Source organism: Orycteropus afer, unplaced genomic scaffold (assembly GCF_000298275.1).
Source record: "Orycteropus afer afer isolate SDZICR_OR568_19922 unplaced genomic scaffold, OryAfe1.0 scaffold00048, whole genome shotgun sequence".
In the NCBI taxonomy this organism is placed as follows: domain Eukaryota; kingdom Metazoa; phylum Chordata; class Mammalia; order Tubulidentata; family Orycteropodidae; genus Orycteropus; species Orycteropus afer.
In genome coordinates, this window is record NW_006921635.1 from 13,674,423 (window position 1) to 13,681,147 (window position 6,725).

Genomic DNA, 6,725 nt, shown 5'->3' on the forward strand with positions numbered 1-6,725 from the left:
GGTGTCCCATGGTTTATTGCTTTAGGGGATGTATTACCATTGAGTGTGTGGGTGCAGCATCCTGGGTTGAGTGGTCTGTGTGTACAGCTCACTAACCATTGGGCTGAGAGCCCACCTCTGGGGGTGAGTTTTATTCCAGGCACCAAATGTATTTCAGGGCCATAGTATTGGGAATCTCACCAGATTTCATCTGACCAGTAATTCTGGTCATTATTAAGTTTTTGAATTTTGTTCCACATTTTCCCTCCCACTCTATCCAGGATCTCCAGATTTGATCTTTCCTGAGTGGTTGGCATTGGTAGCCAGGCACCATCTGGTTCCTCAAGCCATTCTTTCTTGCCACAATTAGAAGTAAACACCATTAAAACAAAACAACATTAGAAAACTTGATGCCATTGTCTTCCAAAGACTAAGCCAGAGACCAAGTACTCTCTTGGCTAAATACAGGAGCTCTGGTGGTGTAGAGCCTAAGGCATTTGAAGGCTAATCAGAAGGCTGGGGGTTCAAACCCACCAGCCACTACTCAGAAGTAAGATTGGGCAACCTACTTCCGTAGTGATATTGCCTCGGAAACCCAAGGAGGAGTCGCTATGAGTTGGATCAGGGAGATTAATGAAGGTTAGTGAGGTGTTCTGGTTCTTGTGTTACTCTAACAGAAATACCACAAATGCATGGCTTTGACAAACAGGGCTTTATGCTCGTTCATTTAGGAGGCTAGAACTCCAAGGGCAAAATGCCAGCTCTAGGGGCTTCAGCTCTGCCTCTTGCTCCTGGCCCACTGGAGCTGGGGTGTCTCTTCACTCATGCAGCTGCTAGCTGCTAAGGCTGACAAACCCAAGGTCAACAAATAAAATGGCACTGTCCCAAGATTATCAAACAACTCTGCAGGCTGCTAGGTCAAGCCCAGAAACAGTCCCAGGATCGTCAGACAACGTGGCAAGCTGCCAAACGATGACTCGGCTCCATTCAGGGTCCAAGCATGTCCAAAGCTCCGAGACCTTTCTCAAAGCTGCCTTCTTATATATTGGCAGCAGACCACATCCCCCAGGCAGCTACTCAACTGCTCCAGTAGATTCCACCACAGAGTTGATTGCCAGTCTCATCATGGGGAGTAACTACATCCAGCTGCCCAGCCACTCAAAATCAGGCCCATCCAAGGTGACACACAACTTAAACACCACAATGGGTTAAATGCATATTAGCACCAATCTGAAGCGTTCTCTTTAATCAGAAAGTCTGAAAGAGAACTGGGCTAGGAACTTTCTCTGTACCACCTTAAATGGCCTTACATTCCACCAGTGGGAGCATCTACCCTTTGGACAACAATGAGGTAGTTATTGAAAGCATGAGCTTTGGAAGCAGATTCATCTGGTCCCAGATTCAACTCTACCATTCATTGGCTGAGGGATGCTTAGCACAGAACTAAACCTTGCTAAGGCCCAGTAATAGGACCTAGGGTATTGGGGTAGGCAGCCTCCAAGATGTCGTCCAATGATCACCTTCAGGCATTCATGCCCTTGTGTGATCCCTCTCCTTGAGTGTGTGCTTGAACTAGTCACCTGCTTCTACACAATATCATTGTTAGCTGCCCTAACAATGAATTACGACTCTTGGGGACCAGCATGCAGAGCAGAACTACGCCACGGTTTTGAAGGCTGTGACCTTCCAGAAGCAGACTGTCAGGACTGTCTTCCAAGGTGACTCTGTTACTGGTTGCTAGGTGCCGTCAAGTCATTTTAGACTCACAGCAATACCATGTGACAGAAGTAGAACTGCCCCTTAAGGTTCTCCTGGCTGTAATCTTTATGGAAGTCAATTACCAGGTCTTTCTCCCATGGAGTCACTGGTTGGGTTCAAACCACCAGTCTTTCAAGCTAAGAGTTGAGCACTTAACAGTTTGCATCACCCAGGTAGTCCCTCTAGCCGACAGACTATAGCAATAACGATGGATATCACTCCCAAAAGTTAAAGAGCCATAGACAATACGTAAATGAATCAGTGTGGTTATATTCCAAGAAAATTTTATTTACAAAAATAGGCAGTGGGCCATCATTTTCTGACCATTGATGCACAACACTGAAGATAGCTTACCAAGATAGAGGACAGGGTAGAGAAGGAGGGGAATGTCTGTAGAGTTAAGGAGACTACAACTAGCCTCCATTCCTCGGTCGTCACATCTAAAGAACTCCTCTGCCTCAAGTCACTATCACATTGTCTTGTTTTATCTCCTTTATCACAAATTGTAAATATCTTACATATTTGTCCACAAGAACAGGAATCATGGCTGTCTTGGTTGCCACTCTACCCTCAGTCCCCAAAACAAGGCCTGACACAAGGTAGTCCCTTATATAAATATATTCTGAATTATTAACACTTAACTAGTCAGATGACACAACCTGGATTGCTGAAAATGAGGACAACTTGAAAGACTTACTAAGGAAGGTCAAAATCCAAAGCTTTTAGTATGGTTTACACCAGAGCATGAAGAAAACAAAAGTCCTCACAACTGGACCAAAAAACAGCATCATGATAAATGGAAAAAAAAAAAAAGTGAGGCTGTCCATGATTTCATTCTACTTGGATCAACAATCAATGTTCACAGAAGCAGCAGCCACGAAATAAAACAGCATACTGCATCGGGGACATCTGCTGCAAAAAGACCTCTCTAAAGTGATCAAAGGCAAAGATGTCACTTTGATGACTAAGATGCACCTGACCCAAGCCATGATCTTTTCAACTGCCTCATAAGGATGCAAAAGCTGAACAATGAAAAACGAAGACAGACAAGTCACATTCAAGAACTTACAGTGATGGCAAAGAGTACTGACCATACAGTGGACTGCCAGAACAAACATATCATTGTTTGAAGAAATACAACCAGAATGCTCTTTACCAGTAAGGATGGTGAGACTTCAGCTCACTAACCCTGGCTACAACATCGGGGAAGACCAATCACTAGAAAAGCACATCATGTTTGATGAAGTAGAGGAGTGGTGGAGTCCATCTCATTGGATGATGGACTCACACAATAACCACAACAATGGACTCCAACAGACCGATGGCCATGAGGATGGTACCGGACTGGGCAACACTTCGTTCTGTCACACACGGGCAACCAAGAGGCAGCCAATTCAAAGGCAACTGACAATGAAGTAGTGTGATGCAGATTGACAGAAATCCAAAACACCTAGTCTCCTTAACTCTGGTGTATAAAATTACATGTGCCAAACACAGTGGCTCAGCTCTTCCTCTCTAGCCACCCTGGAGTGCAATTCTTGTCTATTCCATCTCAGTCTTCTTAACACCCTCTCCAGACCAAGCCTGCTCACCCATCACCCCCAGTTCCTCCATCATCAATTACTCTGGGTTGCAATTCCACACATCAACTTTCAGTCCCTAAGTGGTTTGGAGTCTAGCTTCTTTAGAAATTATTCTATTCCCTGGGACCTCACCCCTACTTTCCCAGCACAGCCAGCTAAAGAAGATCACCCTCATTTCACTGGATGAGGGTGGGGCACTTTACTGGGCAGGGTGGTAAGAGAAGGAAGAAAGGGAATAGGGTTTGTGAGTCTTTCTAAGATCCTCTGCTTCCTTATTTTTAACACTAAAGATAATAAGGAGCTCTGGTGGCGTAGTGCCTAAGGCATCTGACTGCTAACCAGAAGGCTGGTGGTTCAAACCCACTAGCCACTCCTCGGAAGGAAGATGGGCAATCTACTTCCGTAGTGGTATCACCTCAGAAACCAGAAAACTCAAAGCCACTGCTGTTGAGTTGACTCTGACTCATAGTGACCCTACAGAACAGAGTAGAACTGTCCCATAGGGTTATCAAAGCTGTAATCTTCACAGGAGCAGACTGCCACATCTTTCCCCCACAAAGCAGCTGGCAGGTTCAAATCACTGACCTTTTGGTTTAGCAGCTAAATGCTTTTACTACTGCACCACTACAGCTCCTTACAAAAGATAATAAATCCAAAAAAAAAAAGGCAAAGGAGAGGAAAATAGATAAGATATTATAGAGGTATGAAAGTCATTAAAAATGACTGAGCAACAACTAGCATAACATTACACAAAACATTGTTCCACATCCTATTTTGGTGAGTAGCGACTTGGATCTTAACAGCTTCCAAGCGGCCATCTAGATGCAACAATAAACTAAACTCACTGCCACTGAGTTGGATCCAATTCATAGTGACCTTTCCTTGTGTTTCCAAGGCGGTATCAGTACAGAAGTAGATTGCTCAATGGGTCTGTCCTAGTCCAGACCAAAGAAGAATGAAGAAAACCAAAGTGACTGAGGGTGCAGCCATTTTGAATCTTTACAAGTCGCAACCATTTTGGATTTTAAGGTGTCAGCGTTCTCATTCGGATTCCAGGGACCTAAGAATAGGCTCTGTTTGCCAAGGTTGGCAGGGACACACATGAGTCTGACAACAGTAAGGGAGACAAGTGGTGAGTGTATAAGTGCTGTCAACTAGTGAATAGAGGGGCACAGTACATTACCCTGCTCGCATAGATAACATACAAACAAAACAAAGAAAATGAAAGTCGTGGGCAAGTCATTCCAACATACAATCACCAATTAAATATAAACACAAAAACATCACAATGCCTCAGAGAAAACAGAGCATCACAGTCCACACAAAGAAGCAAGATAAAGCAGGAGAAACAAGGGACCAGGATACAGACCCAAAACACATCCCTGAAGAAGACGCAACATTGGAACTCCCTGATAAGGAATTCAAAAGAATTATCTTTAGGTATCTTCAAAGGATTGAGAGACAGATCAAGCAAAATACAGACAAAACCTTAGAAGGATTCTGGAAGAAAATACAAGAACAAAATGACAAAATAAATGAAAAATTAGAAATGATTCAAAATCTACAGATAGAAATCCAGAAGGTTAATACTAAATTGTCAGAAATAGATAGCACATTGAAAGGGCAAAGGAGTAGAATTGATGCAACAGAAGACAATTAATTAGAATGAAGACAGATACCTGAATACTTCTTTGGAAAGGGATCAATCAGAAAAAAGATCAAAACCAGATGAAGAAAGCCTAAGGTTCACATGGATACCATCAAAAGGAATAACCTACATGTCATTGGAATTCCAGAACAGGAAGAGAAAAATAAAACCACTGAGAAAATTGCCCAAGATTTGTTGGAAGAGAACTTCCCTAATAAGATGAAAGATGAGAATATAGCCATTCAGGAAGTCTAACGAACCCCAAACAGGATAGACCCCAAAAGAAAATCACCAAGACATATCATCATCAAACTCACCAAAACCAAACATAAAGAAAGAATCATGAGAGCAGCACAGGAAAAACAAAAAGTTACCTACAAGGGGCAACCAATAAGACTAAGCTCGGATTTGTCGGTAGAAACCATGCAGGAGAGAAGACAATGGGATAGTATAGATAAAACCCTGAAAGAGAAAAATTTCCAACCAAGAATTATGCACCCAGCAAAACTGTCCCTTGAATATGATGGTGAACCTAGGAGATTTCCAAATAAGCAGAAATTAAGGGAATTTGTTAAAATCAGACCAACCTTACAAGAGATGCTAAAAGGAGTCCCTTGGACAGAGAAGCAACAACAGCCAACAACAGCTGACCATTAACACACATGATGATATAACCCAGAAATCAACACAGCTACGGAAGTATCCAAAGTAAATAAGCCTACAAGATTATAAACAGGGAACTAGAGACACCAATTGACAAATGAGGACAACTACAAACCAAAAAGAGGGAAAAAAGCCGTGTCATCACAGAACTTCTAGATAGTAGGGAAGTCAAGACAACTGCAAAATAGAAAGGACTGTTCTAAACTTGAGAAGAAAACTATAAATCACAGGGTAACCTCAAAGCTCTGGTAGCATAGTGGCTAAGTCACTTGCCTGCTAACCAGACGGCTGGCGGTTCAAACCCACCAGCCACTCCTCGGAAGGAAGGTTGGGCAATCCTACTTCCGTAGTGATACTGCCTCGAAAACCCAAGGAGGGGTCGCTATGAGTCGGGACACATAACAACAACAACAACAACAACCTCAAAGCAAAACAATAAACCTTCACATCAAAATAAAAAAATTAAAAAAGGATCAGCATAAATATTTAGCAAATACTAAAACAGCAGCAACAAAGGAAGTGATAACACAATTCATAAACAAAATGAGCTCAGCACAGAAAAGAAACTGACACTACAAAAAAGCACATAACAAAATGACAGCAACAAATTCATATTTGCTGATAATTACGTATCTGGCAAGGGACTTAGCTCTAAGATTTATAGAAAACTCCAACCCCTCAACACCAAAGGAATTAACAAGCCAATTTACAAATGGGCAGAAGACATGAATAGACACTTCACCAAGGAGAATATTCAGATGGCCAGCTAATACATGAAGAGATGCTCACAATCACTGGCCATTGGAGAAATGCAAATCAAAACAACAATGAGATACTGTCTCACCCTAGCACTGATGACAAGGTTCAACGAGACAGAAAATAACAAATGCTGGTTGGGATGTGGAAAGATTGGGACTCTCATACACTACTGGTGGGACTGTGAAGTGATACAACCACTGTGGAAAGCAATATGGTGATTCCCTAGAAAGCTTGAATTGGAGATACCATTTGACCCAGCAATCCCATTACTAGGTATATATCCTAGAGAGGTGAGAGCCAGGACAGGAACAGATACACGCACACTCATGTTCATC